The 17,410-nt window shown below is 52.7% G+C and overlaps 1 pseudogene; it reads right to left on the reverse strand.

Annotated features, from left to right (window-relative positions):
• Positions 1–457: 457 nt before the first annotated feature.
• On the reverse strand, positions 458–15,092 carry LOC116583972 (annotated as a pseudogene).
• Positions 15,093–17,410: the final 2,318 nt, after the last annotated feature.

Below are 17,410 nucleotides of genomic sequence, written 5' to 3' on the forward strand. Positions count from 1 at the left end.
CCTGCCCACGCCTCCATGTGAACAGAGCCAAGAGCACTAGTGAAGCCAAGCCCACATCCTGCCCACATCTGTTGATCTTGGTGGTAAACGTATGTTTGTGGAATCACTGTATTTTCTTGCTCTAAAACCCTTCCATCTAACTCCCTTTTCCTGACTTGTGTTTGCCTCCACCAATATGAAACTGAACCCACATGGGGAGCAAGACAGCCAGTGGGGGCTCCGGGGCTGGGCAGATGGCAGCAAGGTGGTGGGCTGAGGGTCTGTTCACCAGGCAGAGATAGTCCCCGTGTAGACCCAGTCCTCCTCTCTGGCCCCACAGGGTAGCAGGGAGGGTGGTCTTTTCGTCTCCTTCGACCATTTCTATACCCCTGGTGCCTTCAGTGGGACCCAGCCTGGAGCCAGCTCAGTAAATGTAGGACCCCAGGAGGGCAAAACAGAGGCTGGTCAAGATACAGCAACGGGCCCAGACTTCAGGGTTCCTGTTCCCTCCCCTGTGTCCTGTGGGACCCTGGGCCATGCGTGGGGAGAGGGGCACTCACTCCAGCACATCGTGGTTGAACTGCTTCTTGCTGTTGCCTAGGAACTCCCCGATCATCTGCCAGCTGAGGCCCTTGTGCTGGAGCAGGAAGTGGGCCACTCCGATGGGGGTGTCGGGGATGAAGCCTCAGGAGATCAGGAACTGGATGCCTTTGTCTGGGTTTCTGGGGGTGGGAGTGGAGGTGGGAAGAAGAAGTAGAGAGTGAGCCAAGGCTATCCACGACTTCCTTCCTCCCTTTCTTCCAACCCAGGGAAGCTACAGAAGTGCCTGGAAGTTTCTGGGAAGAATTCCATCTAAAAGCCAGGATTCCTTCTGCTGCAGACAGGCTCCTTGTCCCAGGGACTTCACCTAGGAACCTCGTCTTCCTGAACACCCCCACCCCCCACCCTAATACACACACAGGAGTGAAGATAGCATGGGGAGAGAAGGAGTTAGGTCTGGCAGACGAAGAGAATTCCAGAGCAAATGGAGAGGTTTCTTTTTGTCTTCCCTGAAAGGCCCGGAGGCTTGTCACAAAGGCCCTTCCACCCTGTCTGTCTTCTGTCGTCTGTATGCAGTACTCGCCCCAGAATCAGGGCTCTGGGGAGCAGAGGGGAGCTCTCCTACCGCACTGGCCACAGGGACACAAGAATCCTGCTCTCCATCATTCACTTTCTCAAGCTCTAGTCTCTACGTGTGGATGTAGGTACTGTGTTTTTAGGCAAATGTGCTCACAGTATGGCCTGCAAATCCATGCTGTTCCCTGAACTGTATCTGACTGGTTCAGGAGAAGCTAAGTACAGAAACAGAGAGCAAGCGTTTAGAACCTTTTATAGCACTCTGACATTTTTGGGATAACCAAGCATGTGATTGTTTTTCTAGCAACTCATTTTTATTGCATTTCACAAAAGTATCAGCCACCACTTAGTGGGTGAAAACCCAGACTGGTCCTTTACTACAGAGAGTTTGAGAACCACTGTCTTGAGGGATCCCAGGGTCTGCATGAGTGTGAGCTCACAACTCGCCTTACTTGTCTGAGCCTGGTTCTTTTCTGTAAAACGGCATAACAAGGCCATCTCTAGATATTGTTAGGAAGTTTGCAGATGTTTTATGTAAGGTGAGCCGGGAACAGTAGCTGTTCCTCCCTGGAATAGAAGTTTCTGGAGACCAGGGCATGTGTCCTCCTCATCTCCATGGTCAACGCGCCCGGCATTCAATAAGTGACAGTTGAGTGAATAAGTGAACGGACACATGGCTGGGAGAGATGTTCAATCTCCTGGCTCGGGGCTCTGAAGGAAGGGGTGAACGGAGGGTGGAGATGGGATTTCCACGGGAGGGGTGCGTGTACACTGCTGGCCCCCGGCTCTCTACATTCTAGTTGCAAGGACAGTTCTGGCTGGGGCTCTGGCTGGGGACTCTGAACCAAAACCCTTGTTCATTTTCCTGCTTTCCTTCTCCTGTTCACTTCTGTGCCACCTCTGTGTCCTTGTCGCCGCCCCCTTTTATCCCCGCCCTTCTCCTGCCTTTTACCTGGATTCCTTGTGCTCCTTCTCTTCTTTCTCACCCACCCAGACCCTCCCTTGCCTTTCCTCGTTTTCCTCCTTGCTCCCTCCTTGACGTCATCCCCCTGAGACGATGCTGTTTCCTTGGCTTCGGGTCTGCCTGAAGGATTTCGTCTCAATCCTCATACGACCTGGACTATTACTTAATACTGCATTTTCTTTTCAATTCCCTCACTTTTCAAGCCCTAGTAAGCAGGAATAGTGCTGAAAGCATGGGCTTGATGTGTTGTTTTGTCGCTAATCCTGAACATAAATTTGTGAACCATTAAAAAGTAAACGTGCATCCCTACCCAGCACCTCCAGGAGCAGGTGCGGCACAAATGTCACCAGGCAGGGCTCTGGGATGATGCCATTGTAGCCGCTGCCCCTTCCCCGCCGACCAAGAGCTTCCCGGGTCTCCCCAGAGCTCCCGAGTTGGTGCTCACTCACATGTTGGAAAGGTTGAGGCCAATGCGGTAGAGCCGTTTGCGCAGGATGTCCCTTGAGAGCGTGGGCGACTTGCAGCTGGCGGGGTTCTCTCAGTGGTAGCGCGGCCGGCTCAGAATCATGGCTTGCAGGGCCTCCTTGGAGGCTGAGGCTGAGGCTTCCCAGCCCGACTTGGCCGACTTGGTGGACGTGCTGCTGCTGCTCAGCGGCTCCGAGTTGTCGCCAGCCTAAGCCTCAGTCCCTTTCCCCACCTCCCCAGTCCCCTACTCCGCCACCTCTGCCTCCGCCGCCACCGTGGCCCCCTCCACCAGCGCCTCCACAGCAGCCCCAGGAGGGTGGGTGCTCGGGGACCCGCTGGCTCCGGCCTCTGTGCGGATGTTTTCGGCGGGCACGTCCCCCTTAGCCGCGGTTGTGGCCACCGAGGCCTCCTGCCCCGGGGCCTCTCCCTGCTCGGCTTTGCCGGCCGCGGGCTCCGCGGGGCCTGGGCGGTCTGTGTGCCCAGACAGTTGGCCACCGTCAGAGCCGTGGCGGAGAAGACAATGTTCTGGTTGGCGATCTGCACGGTGATGTCCCGGAAAGCCATCATGAAGGTACTGCCCTGGCCCTGGGGCAGGACGGCGGCCTCGGCGGTCTCTCACCCCGGCGCCGGTGCGGGCGCGGGCGCGGGGCGGGCACTATTGAGCTCCCGCATCTAGGCCTCTAGGCCCGGCGGCCCTGCGCCCGCGTGCAGGGCCTGGTGGAGCTGGTAGGCGCCGCTCTCCTGCGGGGATCACATGGTCTTGAGGCTCCAAGTGCTGAGCGCGTCGTGTATGGACTTGGCCAGGGACTGCACCTGCTCAGTGAAGGAGTCCTCCAGCTCGGTGAGCGTGCCCGCGAAGGTGGGCGGCAGGGAGGGCGAGCGCACCAGTGGCAGCCCCATGAGGCCGTAGCCCTCCACGAGCGCCTTCTCGGCCGCCAGGCTCTCAGCAGTGGGCGCGCGGACTTTGCGCAGGGAGATCCGTCGCGGCAGGCGGCTCTCCAGGAGCGAGTTGCGGATCTTCTTGAAGTTCTTGTTGAGCTGGTACTGGCGGAAGGCGGTTTGGATGGTGCAAGCGGCGCGCCAGGACACGAGGTGGCCCCCGTACTTGTGTTCTAGCATTTCAATCTGTGGCAAGAACAGGTAGGAGGAAGAGCGCGGTGAGACCTGGGGCGGGGGAAGAGAGCGGGTGCGGGGGGACTAAAGGGTCAAAGTCTGAAACTCCTGCATGTCATGGCCTGGGATACCAGATCCTTGTCAAGACTCCTAGATGTGTAGGATATAGGACTGGCTTCCCAGCGGTTGGCGATTTCCGGGGGGCGGGGGGTGGAGCGGGCAGAGGTAAGGGTGATGCACTTGGGGATCAGATAGCTGTTTGTTTCAAAGCGTTCATATCAGAGATCTGTATGTAAGTCCTTATGGGTGAAATACACGGGATATTGAGTTTGTATTAAAATACTCCATCAAAAAAAACTGGAACCATTAGAGGAAACAATATTAACAAAAATTGTTGGAACTGGGGGGTGGTTATCTGAAAGTTTACTACACTATTCTTTCTACTTGTGTGCACATTTAAAACAATAACAAATTAAAAATTAAACAGGAATGCTTAAAAAATAATGCTGCTCCTCCCGTTCACCTTTCTTCCTCATCACTGCATTGCGGAAATTCCCAACCCTGGGATCATCATAAGGGGATGACTGGGGATTGATCAACGTGTTCCTGATACCCAGCCCAAGGGCTGGCACATAGTAGATGCTCAATAAATGTGAATGTAATAGATGGAGGACAGAGGAGTGGGTGGACGGACATTTTAAGAGTGGGAGTCCCTCCAGGCTACCATAATTTGGGCGCCCCATATTATGGGTGCCCCATAATTTGGGCCACCTCTGTTCCCAACAACAGGAGCTGTACAATCAGGGCAGTGCTGGGTGGGGCTGGTGGGCACATGCTACCTCACGTGGGCAGTGTGAACCCAGGAAAACTTGGGGCAAGGGACCGGTGTTTCTTCAAGGCCCTTACTCGCCTCCTTCCAGCTCTGTCCTCCTGCTGTGGCCACTTCTCCCCGTCATGTGGCAATGCTCTCACTCTTTCTCCCTTATTGAAACCTCTTAGAAAAGAACCAGAGAGACTTTCCCCCTGTGGCCAATAACCTTTAGCCACATTGGCTCACCAGCCACTGCAGGTGGAGTGACTGCCTCTCACAACCTTAGCGATCCACTGGGTTCCCTCCCCATGGGTGCCCCCCTACCCCCGGACCAATAGAGGCATCCTTCTAGCCCAGGAAAACTGACAGGCACAACCCCAACCCCCACGATGATCCCGGGTAAAATGGCATGACATCAATCCTATCTTCGGTTCTTCTGTCTCACCATTCAGGGCCCTTCCCCATCCCCAGACCTAGTGGCCTTATGCTTTCTATCTTCCTCAGTCTGGCTGTCCTCTCTGAAAATAGGGGGGGGGGGAGCTGAATCTCACTAAGATTTGAGTGGCCAGTAGGTATCCTAAGTTCAGCTGCTTGACATTCCAAGCTGAGGCCCTTAGTCACAGCTACCTAATGTTCTCTGCCACATGGTAGTTTGGCCCTTTGAGGCCACCAGGAGAGTGACTCTGATACTTCACCTTCTTTTAAAGGGTTCACCTGATTAGGTCAAGCTGCCTGGGGTGATTTTCCTTTGATTCACTTAAGGTCAACTGAGTGGTAACCTAATTACAGGAGGGATACCTTATTATGCCCTCTAGTCCCACAGCACTTCCCATGGAAGGGAATTATACGGATGTGCGCACTAGGGGGGCGGGAATCTCGGGCTGTCTGAGTTCTGCCTCCTGGAACGTTCGGACTGTTGCCTACAGGGTTTCATCATGTACCCAGGATCTCCAGAGAAAGAGAAACTCCTGATATCTCAAAGGCATTTCGTTATTGCTTTCACAGAAATCACATCAGAGGGGAGAGATCACTGTGGCTCAGCTCAGTGTCCCCGCAGAACTCTGGCAGGTTCCCTGAGGTCTGGAATGGCCAATTGGCCTTAACGAGGCAGGAGAGCCCTCCAAGGTGCAAACTGAGGGGAGGTGACCACTTAATTGCCTCCTTCCGTCAATTTCTGTCTGGAGGACCAGGAGAAAAAGACACCAGGCAGAGATTCTTACTTCTTTCTAACCTGGCCTACTCACGCTTTGAGGGAAACGCTAGGCCCAAGAGCATTCTCTTCAGGTTATGAGATGCTATTGGCAACAGAGGGAAGGTATGAAACCCCATTGCCTGAAATGCTTCCAGAATGGGAAAGATGTCCATTTCCCTAGCACAGTATCATCCTACCTGGAGAGAGAAGGCTGAGCTAAGCCGAGGAGACTTCTACCAGCCTGTGTCCTAGTGTCACCCAAGCAGAGAAGAAAACCAGATTTTGAATATCTTGAATCTATTCCCATCAAGTTCTCCACTAGACTGTAAGCCCCACGAATGCACAGACTCTGCCATGTTCACTCCTTTATCCCCAGTGCTTAGAGAGCACCCAGCACACAGTAGGACTTCAGTGGATATTTACTGAATACATTAAAGAATTAATTGCAAAGTTATCTTTGTGACTCTCAAAAACCCCCCTAACTTAACCCATAATTTTCTTCTCCTGGAACTGATGTATTTCACTTGCATTTCCGAACTCTACTGTGTCACTGGCTCCTTTCCACCTGCCTACAGACCCTCCCAGATCTCCCCAGGAGAAAACATAACTCCTCTTGACTTCACTGCTCTGGGGCACTGGCCCAGGCTCTTTTTCTCTGTTTGCCACCAGAACTCTTGGAAGACTAGTCTATACCCTCTGCCGCCTTCCATGAACAAGTGCCAAACAGCCAACCCAACCCTGTGTGCGCCGACTCCTCAGGGTCTGCCTCCTGCTCCCATCAGTCTTCTAAAGTGACTCTCAGGAAGGTCACCAGAGACCTTTAATCATGAAACCTGATGGTCCGTCCTTCACTCTCCTTCTGCCCCTTTTCCACAGTTCTTGGTGTGTTTATCACCTTGAGACTCTGTCCTCAGCTCTCACCACCCAGTCTACCTTGGTCTGCCTGCTTCCATAGCCCTTTCATCCTATATTCTGACCGCGAAACCCCTACGCATGTCAGTTACGAGTCCCACGTGGGCCATCTACACTCTGCAGACCTTCCGGACATTCCATAACTGCCATGTTGGACGTCGTCAGAGCAGCCTCTGGTAAGTGATAATTAGGCACTAATTAAGAGGGAAGCTGTCTCATGCAGAGCCTTTGTGGCAACATCTACAGACTAATGTCTTCTCACCTCTTATGTGAGAACCTTGTTTCCTATCATAACTTCACTCTACTTTAATGGACTGATGAACAAGCCTTAGGAGAGATACTCAGGCCCAGATCTGCTTCTTCCCGGCTGGTTGACCTTGAGCAAGTTTCCTAACATCTCTGATTCTCCACTTTCTTATCTGTTAAATGAAACTAATCCTGCTTATCCTGTACCTTGTTATGAGATTTGAACTGTTTGTATAGCGCTTGGCACATAATAGGTATACAGTAAGTTGTAACTATTTGATGACAATGATGATGATGGGAATGACTCTCAAATTTCCATTCCTAGGCTTGATCCTAGACTTGCATTTCCAACAACCCACGGATCCCCCTGTACACCTATTCAAAGCCCCTGTCTTCCCCCACCTCCCTAAACCAGCTCTCGAGGACTTCTTTTTTTGCATACAGAGCCTTGGCTGTTACATTCTCCAAGCTGGGAAACTTGCATTTGACCATGGGTTCTCCTTCACCCCGGCCTCTGCATTTGTCAGCCTCAAAGCCTTTATTCCATGCCCTGCCACACCAATACCTTTTGCATCAACCTGACCCGACTGTTGCCATGTGAGGCTGTCTTTGGCTCCCCACTTGGACCCTCTGGCAACCTCCCCACTGCCTTCCTGCTTCTTGTTCACACCTACCATCCACCCTACATGACCTTGATCAAGGGTCTTGAAGAGCCGATGTGAACACAGGCTTTGCGTTGCTTGAGAGCATCAACCAGAATAAGTAGAAGTGTTTCCTGCTGGCCTTCCGACCCTGAGCAATCTGGCCTCAGCCTCCCTCCCATCTTCTACTCCTACGCCAAGCCTGCGTACACACTGGCTGGACTCCTGCGCTTCCCCCAGCCCACGCTAGGCTTTCCTGCCCTGAGCATTGGCTCAGCCTAGTCACTCAGTCTGCAACATTCTTCCCTTTCTTTGAGACCTGCCTCCAATGTGCTTCCTCTGTGAAGCCTTCTCAGTCCCCCAACCCGACGGGGATATTTATCTAACCCACGCTTCTCTCCTATTCACTGACCCCAACTCGAACAGAGCAGAAGTTATTCAAGCCCTCTGATCCATGCTCAGCTCCCAGCACAGAGCCTGGCAAGGAGCAACTGCTCACTGTGGTGTTTGAATCCAATTGTTGGATCTTCTCCGTTTGTTCCAGCACATTTAACACAACCATCTCCCATTTATTCCAGCCTTGTGCCTGCTGCAACCCCCGCCTGCACTGTCCCCCACTGTTTCTTACCCGTCCTTTATGGCCCACGCTCTGTAGCTCCACAAACTGTACCTTACACACAGGATGGTATTATGTCTCTACATTCCTGGGGCCCAGCATCGAGCTGGAGCCATGGCTGGGGCTTAATAAATGTTTGCAGACAGGAACTAAACTGAACTCTCTCCTATATCCCAGGGAAAATAAAAATCTAGGCTCTCTTCCGGATCTGGGCTTGGAGTCAAATGCTGCATTCTCCCCTTTCCCTCCACTATCTCGCCCCCATCCAGGGCTCGGGAACTTGGCAGTGTCCCAGATCAGCTCTGTCTACCCAGCCAGGTCCTCCCAAGCGCCCTAACACTTTTCTTTTCTTAACCGGTGCCAGATTAGAGAGCTAAAAGAGATGGACACGGGGGTGGGGGTAAGTGGGGAGTGGGCCCAGGGAGGGAAGGTCTCTGGGCCCACCGGCCTAAGAGCAGCTCAGCTCACTTCCCTCTACACCCCATGAATCATGGGTAATTGTAGCCTCGCCTCCTCCCAAGAGAGCAATCTCTCAGCTTCTGCCTGGAGAAGCGGTGGAGGGGGGCTTGGGGGGCTCTGTCTGTCTAATGAGCCTCTCAGTGTTAATTAGAACATGCTCCCTCTTTTCAGGTTGCTGCCGCAGCCGGGCCCCAGGAAGACCGCAGAGAGAGGAGGCCGCAGAGAGAAGGCTGCCAAGTCAGGCTGGGGGAGGAGGGAGCCAGCCCGAGGTGGGGGGTGGCTTTCACATGTGAGCGAGGATTTCCTCGGATCCAAGATTTCCCAGCTGAGAATGTTTAAACATTACTTGGAATGAGCCTGCAGAACTTGGCAAGGGAAGGCTTCCAGGAGGCTTAGGGGCAGACAGTAGGGGTGGGAGCGGGTAGAAGCTCAGAGATGCTAATGGCAGCCCCCAGGGGAAGCTGGCCTGCACCTGGCACCTGTCGGGATGGGACCCCTGCGTCTTCCCTGTGTTCCCACCTCCCTGTCTGCTGTCCAAAACACAGAAAGTGCTCGACACAACAGGGTACTGAGGCCTGCCTAGGAGTAAGGATGCTCTTGGGAAACTCTCTGGGCCCCAGCCAGCTAGGGTTGGGGGATACTAATGACTCTGCTCCTCCTCAGTCACAGAGACTGCCTCAGGGAGAGCTGCTGCTGTGGGGAGCCTGCTTTGAACCCCAGATTGGGCTCCTCGCTGTCACAAGTGCTCCCACAGCACGCTGTCCACCGCTTCCTTGGAATCTACCCCTTTGCTGCTCTTGTGAAAGACTTGGGATAAAATCAAAGACTGTGAGTCCCAGTCTTGGCTGGACTGCGGACACACACTTAGGGACGTGTGCTTGGGTGAGTTACTTGTTACGGCTAAGCCTCAGTCCCCTCATTCCTCAAATGGGGGTAGCAGTAGTCCCTAGCTCACCGAGATAGCCTGCAGATCTGGGGAGATAATGCATAAGAAATGCTTAGAACCTCGTCTGGCCCAGATTAGGGCTGTTAGTGCTACTTAGTACCCGCTACATGTCAGCGCCCACCCCTGGAGCGAGCTCCCTGAGGCCAGGAACTTCGTCTTTTGTAGCGTGGTGGCCCAGGCCTTGCACATAGCAGCTGTGCGATAGTGCTCCCTGAATTGGATGCAGGTGGACATAAGGACAACCCTTGACTGGCATTGCCTTCACCATCATCTGAAGGCTTGCTCCTGATGCCGTCCAGGGCCATGGTGGGACTCTCACCTTCAGAGGAAGAACGAGTATTAGATATTCCAGAATAACCTCTTGTTTCTTTAATGAGGAAACTGAGACCAGAGAGTTGGAAACATAATCAACCACCTCTCCCCTTGAGAGGGTGATCACCTCACGGATGAGGCTGGACCCCAAGGCTCGGGTAGGGGAGATCACTTGTAGAAAGGACTGCTGTCCAAAAAAGAAAACACGACTTCCACCCAGGACCTGATGTGGGGTCAAGGCCTGGCTGCTATGGATGACCGCCACATGGACCCCTGGCTTGGATGGTACAGAGACTATGCCATTTGGACATCCCACATGGGCTCCAACAGGGTCCTCCTCAGCAGAGGCACACAACAGGATCCGAACTCCCTCGAGAGCAAGGATGAATGTGGAACTCACTCGGCTGCCCTATGCATCCTCCCCACACCACTTTCCTAAAGGACCCCCTAATAGGACCTACATGTTCTTTGTCCCCGGATGTTGTAACCTCAAGGACCACTGTGAGATAAAGCGACAGAGCTGAGGGCGGAGGGAACGGAGGACAGGAGAAGCCAGACTGGAGGACCTCCCCACTGTGTGAGTATGAGGAGAGGCCTTGGGGGCTGGGAAGCAGGGATGTCCGGGGGGCGGACTCATTCATTCTTTCATTCATTCATTCATTCGTTCTTTCATTCATTCATTTGTTTGTTCTTTCACAGCTGTGTTCCTCCAGTGTGAAGCATGTCTTAGGCACCAGGGACTGTGCGGGGTGCTGGGAAGCAAAGGTGGGCAAGAGCTGTATATCATCTAACACACAGCTCTGAGCAGTGCTCAGTCCCCACAGAGACTACAAAGGTGTTCTGTGCACAGTCTGCTCGACTCCGTGACAGCCCTGAGAACGACATAGTCCCTGCCTTTATGGGTGGGACAGCTCTCAGGTGGCACAGAGTCATCAGAGGGGCACTCCGTGAAAGCACACAGCCAGGCTCAGGGATCCTGAGCTGAGATGCGGAGTATGAGCAGAGATCTCCCAAGTGACGTGTGCTGGAGGGACAAGTGGGGAGTATTCCCAGCAAAGGAAATAAAATCTGCCAAGGCCTGGAGGCAAATGACAGCACAGAGGTCTGAGCAAGGCAAGTGGGAATGGCTGGAAACCCACTTGGGAGCGGGGCAGGAGACGGAGTTGTGTCTGGTGGTAGGAGACCTTGGAGAAGTCTTTGTCCTGCACACGGAGAGGAGCCATGCAAGGCTTTCAGACAGATACCGTGATCAGATGTGCTCTCCAAGAGGGCTCAGTGGCAGCGTGGAGATCAGTTTGGAGGAAGCACAGCTCCAAGTAGGGGAATACGTGGCCTCCCCCACCCAGGGGCTCAGGCAGGAGAGGATGGTGGCCTGCCCTGGGGTGGGAGTGGTGGGGGTGGCAGGAGAGGGTGGGAATTGGGGAAATAGTTAACATGTAGCAGCAGTGGAGGTTGGGTTGGAGCAGATGTGGAGGAGCGAGAAGCCACAGAAACTGCCTAGGATTCTGGACTGGCTGATGGAGCAAGACCAGCAGTTGGTGGGCTAGGGAGATAATGACTGTCCAAGATCCTTCCAGTCCAAGTGCTACAGTATTTGTGCATCTGGTGGGACTGACAGAATCAGAATACCATATCCTAGATCTCAAGGAAACCCAAAGCAGAGCCAGGTCCTGGCCTCAGGTCTTATGCCCCTCTCCCTCTTCAGCTCCCTTAGTATTTTCCCCTTTTCATCCCTGAGCATCTTCTTCATGTCAGGCACTGTGTCAGGCACTGGGGATAAAATGATGAATTTTATTTAGTCATGCATCCTGCCTTCAAGGAGTGGTCAGATCAACAGGGAATGAGGATATAGGACTGAAGGGCTATGACTGGGAATGGCTGGGTGTGGGAGGGTCACAGAGAAGGGACATCCAACACAGGCTTGGGAGGACAGGGAAAGCTGCCAGGAGGAGGAAAGAAAGCCACAATTCTGTCTCAAAGTAAAATAAAGAGTAATTGAGGCCAAGTGCCAAGTGAGGAGGGGAGCATGAATGTTAGCGGTAAAGGCAGAGGGAACAGCATGTACAAAGCCCCAAAGAGATAGGAGGCAAAGGAGACCCAGAGAAGTTAAGCAGCCTGCCAGGGGTCACACAGTTCATTTGCAGAAGAGACAGAAATTGAGTTCAGTCTCTTATGAATGTGTGCCGCATATTTAATCACTTTTCTCTAACCCCTCACTTTTTGCCCTCTTCCTACCTCCCTCCCATCTATGCTTGACCCAGATACTCAATCCAGGGGAGTGGGCTGTTCCCCGAGGCTGGGTTCACTCAACACAAAGGCTCCTGTCACACCCTCTGCCAACCCTCCCGCACCTTTCCCACCCCACTCCTGTTGGTCCGACATGCAGAACCGTCTATCAGAATGATGTCCACCATAAAAAGGTCCATGATACCGATCAGAGCAACTCTCCATCTGCCATCGTCGCTCAGAATTAAACTAATTCTCCCGCCCAAGTTGAAGCACAGGTTTCCCTCAGTTTTATTGGCCCGATACTCCTTATAACGAACTACACTCTCTTTGGGGGCCAGTAGGGACCATTTTCTTCTTGTTACCTCACCCTCTTGTTGCTTTTCACACCATAGTTATCCAAATATTATTCACTCAATGAGCTCTTCCTATGTCCAAGACCCTCTGCTAGGTGCTGGGGGAACGGTACGAAGATGGACGGGAGAAGGTCTCTGTCCTCAAGGAGCACAGTCTTGTGGAACCGAGGCGACATCTTCCCTGGGCCAACTGACCAGCTACATCATACTGTAGTGTTGCAGATGGACTGTCTGCCAACCCCTGCCTGGGCATTCCCAGTAACACAAACTCACTACCTCACAAGCAAGGCCTTCTATATTTTTAACAGCTCTAATTGTTAATTGAGCTAAAAGCTTCCTTTCCTATAGCTTTCTTATGTTAGTATCACTATTTTTGTCTGGAATAATAAAAAATTTATCTAATCCCTTTTTCACATGCCAGCTCTTCCATATTTAAAACTTGTTTTCGTGTCTACAATTTCTCCATATGAATCCAGTCAATCCTCTTTTCCTTCTTGGGAGAACCTTGGAATCCTCAGCATTCTTACTTGCTTCTTAAACACATCCCCAAGAATCAAGGATGGGCTCCAGATAGGCCCTGACCAGGAACCAGTGTGGGGCTCTAGCCAGGTGCTTCCTTATCCAGGGGGCTTTATCTACCCTGCTGTGCACTGCTGGACTCACTTTGGCACCTGATTTCCTGGTTATTGACTCCTTTTGAACTTATAGTCAACGGAAGCCCTAAGGTCTCTCTCCCAGGACCAAGCCTGCCCATCTTGTACAAATGCTGTGGGCTTTTCAAAGCTAAGAGAACTTTAGATGTTTTTCCCTATTTCATTTGTACTTTTTCATTTAAATCTTTATGTCTGGATAAGATTTTTACAAAATCTTGGATTCTGTCACCGAGGTATTTGCTGTCCCCTTTCAGCCTTGTGTCATCAGAAATTAGTGCCTTGTCAAAACCCGTCGAACAGAACAGGACCAAGGACAGCACACCACTCACCTCCCCCAGGAATTGGCCTTGATGGAAAAAACAACTTTTTTTTTTTTTTTTAAGAATTCTGTTTGAAAAGAACCCACTTGACTATATTGTCATCTACTCTGCTTCCTCTCTTGCTCACATATCGATCAAGGGGGATTTTTTAAATACTTTGCTGACAGCCAGATGTTCCACCTACAGCTGACCTTGATGCAGAAGGAAAGAAGTGAGGTTGGTATGGCCTGACTCAGTCTTAGTGATCTTCCTACTAGCTATCCTTCCTAAGACTGACTTTGCCCATTGAGTTAAAGAATGCTTCTTTAGAACCTACACACTATGGGGCGCCTGGGTGGCTCAGTGGTTTGGGCTGCTGCCTTCGGCTCGGGTCATGATCTCAGGGTCCTGGGATCAAGCCCCGCATCGGGCTCCCTGCTCCGCAGGAAGCCTGCTTCCCTCTCTCTCTCTCTCTGCCTGCCTCTCTGCCTACTTGTGATCTCTGTCTGTCAAATAAATAAATAAAATCTTAAAAAAAAAAAAAAAGAACCTACACACTATAGAGCTAGAAGGGACCTTGGAGATGATTCAAGGTCTAATGCCCAATTTTGCTGATGAAGAAACTAGTGCCCAGAGTGCATAACTGGCATTCCCAAAGTCACAGAGTTAACTAGAGCAAGACCAAGGATTGGATCCTATGTCTCCGGCTCCAAGTTCAATGCTCTTTCTTAACAATATCTAGTCACGGGGCACCTGGGTGGCTCAGTGGGTTAAGCCTCTGCCTTCGGTTCAGGTCATGATCTCAGGGTCCTGGAATCGAGCCCTGCATCGTACTCTCTGCTCAGCGGGGAGCCTGCTTCCCCTTCTCTCTCTGCCTGCCTCTCTGCCTACTTGTGATCTCTCTCTCTCTGCCAAATAAATAAATAAAATCTTAAAAAAAAAACAATATCTAGTCATGATGTTTTTCTCTAAGCATATGTACATAAGTACACACACACACACACACACACAAACACACACACACACACGGGATTTGTTCTCCAGTAGGGGAGCTTTGGTTAATCCAGGGAATCCTCAATCTCCTTGGAGGAGACCATTCTCTTAGCACCTCATTTTAACCTGTGTGTGCCTACACACGGAGCTTGTCCTTTCCATGGACACGTAAGCGAGGCTCTCACTTTTTCCCCAGAGAACAGTGGGCCACCTGCCTCAAGGTCTGGGGGTGGGGCAGTTTAAGCTTCTGGCTCACTGCGAGAGGAACAGGGCCCTGAACACAGTACCAAGGGGATTGGCATTGCAAAGGTGTGACCCCTGCCAAGGAGAGGCTGGTTCCTGACAAACTGGGCTCCAGGGACGGGCTGAAGACAGCTCCATCTGGGAGAAGTCGTGGCGAAAAAAGTGTGCCTACAACAGAGGTGGGCCCAAGTGGGGAGATCCCTGGTACCCTGGATAGCCCCCGAAGGCAGGGCCCTCTCACACCTATCCCGCCCCCCTCGGAGGCCCTGGGTACCTGTTTATTCTTTAGGTCAAGGGAGAGCTCATAATCGGAGGCGTTAGGGGCATGGGAGCAGAGCACCATCGCCAGGGCAAGCTGGTGCCGGCCTGGGGAGGCCACACGGTGGGAGCCAGCCCTCAGGGAGGCACCCCCTGCCCCCGGCCGGTCCTTCTCCTGCTGCAGCTCCTGGGATTGAGCCTTCGGGGCATGGGCACTGGGTCTGCCGGCTGCCACCGCCGCCGCTGCCACCACGGAGTCCTCCATGCCCCCACCGGCCTGGGTGCAGGAGCCATCGTTGTGAAAAAAAGGCAACCGTGCTCGGTTAGGGGAGAGCGGGACAGGGTGCATGTGAGTGCGGGGGTGAGGAGAGAGACTGGGCACTCCGGCCTGACCTTTGGGGCACTGATGGGCCTTTCTGGTGGTGGGGACTCGTGGGGGTGCCTCCTGCCATCACCTCTAGGGAGGGGCTGCCTTGGCAGGGGAGAGCAGCAGGCAAGGAGAGAGAACCTACATTTGAGAAGGGTAGCCCAGGAAGAGGGAAGAAGCAGCGGTGCTTAGAAGCAGTGTGGCACAGTGGGGAAGAGCAGACCACCTGGGCTGGGACCTGGACTCTGACTTATCAGCCGTGCGAACCTCAATAGGCTATTCGACCTCATTGTACCTGTTTCCCCATCTATAAAATGGGCACAATGATCGTACCTTCTCATAGGGATGTTGGAAGGTTTAAGTTAGTTAAAGTTCTCAGAACAGTGCCTGACTCATGGTCCCTCCTATATATCAGTGTTAAGGATCATCATTATCAGTCATCTAGTTCCCGGACCAGTGGCTTAAGCAACTGGAAAGAAGCTGGTTTACACTGAACCCACTCTGTCTTTACACCATCCCAGCAGCTGTGGGGGAAGGAATGATCCTTACAGGCATGATCTGGGCATGAAACCCCTCCGGCTGGGTGGACGGACATCAGCTCTTTGGGGCTGGGGCTATGGAGAGGAGGGTGCTTGCCCTGCAGGGTCTGGGGCAGCAACTGTATTTGACTCCTGGCCCCTCCTTCCTTCCCATGGAAATACCAGCAGGCTGGGCCATAGCTGCTGTCCACCTCCCTGCTCAAAGCAGGCTAGAGCCCCCACACCCAGCCCATCCTGGAGAACTAGCACCCTCAGGTCGTCCCCCTCCCTGACTGGTCTACAGGTCCTGCCCCTCCCTCAAGGCCAAGTGCGAAGACCCCTGAAAGTCCATGAAGCCTTTCCAGGTGACTCTAGCTGTAACTACTTCCTCTGTAAGCACACTAGGAGCTGTGCTTAGCGAGTCCCTTCCTGGTCCACAGGAGGAGAAGCATTATGGCTACAGCATGGGCTCAAATTCAAGCTTTACCACCATCCAGCCTCAGTTCAGTTGCTTTTCCTCCGGGCCCCTCTCTGGTATTTTCCTCTGTCTAGTGGAGCTACGCTTGCCTCCTCTATGAGGTTATGGTGAGGGGTGAAGGAGTCAGTATGTGTAAGCTGTTTAGCACACTGCCTGGCACAGAGTCATTGCTCAGTAAGTATTAATTCTTTTTTCCCACATCCATCCTGCCCTAGAGGCCAGGGTCTGTAGTCCGGTTTATCCCTGCTCCCCACTCAGTGCTGGGCAAGTGGTAGGTGCTCAGTTCACACCTGATGATGACTGACCTGCAGGGAGGGCAAGGACCATAGAGATGCCCCTACAGCAGACGGAGATAGAAGATCAGGACTGGACGGAACCCTCTGAGGCCCTCTCGTCCAGCCCTCCCATCTCCCTTTTTTACAGATAAGGAGCAGGGGCTCAAGAGGTGGGGTGGCCCTGGTCGGAGAGCCGGGAGACCTTAGGGCTTGCTTCTTCTGAAGCTTTGCCTCCACGGAAAGTGCCCCAAATCATGCCAAAGAAGAGACCTCTTCCTGTTGCTTCCACCCAACTTTGGTCTCTGGTACTAGAACAACCACGGGTGGGTGAGAAATCCTGTCGCTCCATCTCCATCTCTCCTCCCAGCACTGCCCGGCCTCATCGCCTCCATAAAGGAGAGCTCTTTGGCTGGCCCTAGCCACAAGGAGCCTCAAATCCTCTAAGGAAATCATCCTTGGGGAAGTTTCTTGGCTCCATCATTTCTTGTATGGCCACTAATCAAGGTGCATAGCTGAATTGGCTCCAGAAGTCTGATAAGTCTTTTTCACCGGTATCATCAAGAAATTCTTTTTAAGAACGGACTTCAACTCCTGTCGTAGGACTTCCCTATTCTTTCTGCAGGGCACACAGAAATAGCCCTTCCCTTTCCTATCACAACCGGCCTCCAGGGGGCACCGTTCAGTCTCATCCGTCTCTCCTACAGACTGTCCTTGGTCCTCATGCCCAGGCCTCTTCACTCGAAAAGTTTTCCAGACTCTTTAGAGAACTGGTAGCTACTAGGGGCTACAAACGCCTTTAAAAGTAGCCCTTTGCTTTCTTTTATTACTGGAGTGTGCTTGAGAAGAGGTTCTGGGGAGCTGAGGCCTCCAAGTAGCAGTACTCAGCAGATGGTAATGGAGGCAGGTGGATAACACCCCCGGGGTTCCTCTTCCCTTGAGGAATAACCCAAGGCACATTCCACACCATCTCCT

Source organism: Mustela erminea, unplaced genomic scaffold, assembly GCF_009829155.1.
Source record: "Mustela erminea isolate mMusErm1 unplaced genomic scaffold, mMusErm1.Pri scaffold_39_arrow_ctg1, whole genome shotgun sequence".
Classification (NCBI taxonomy): domain Eukaryota; kingdom Metazoa; phylum Chordata; class Mammalia; order Carnivora; family Mustelidae; genus Mustela; species Mustela erminea.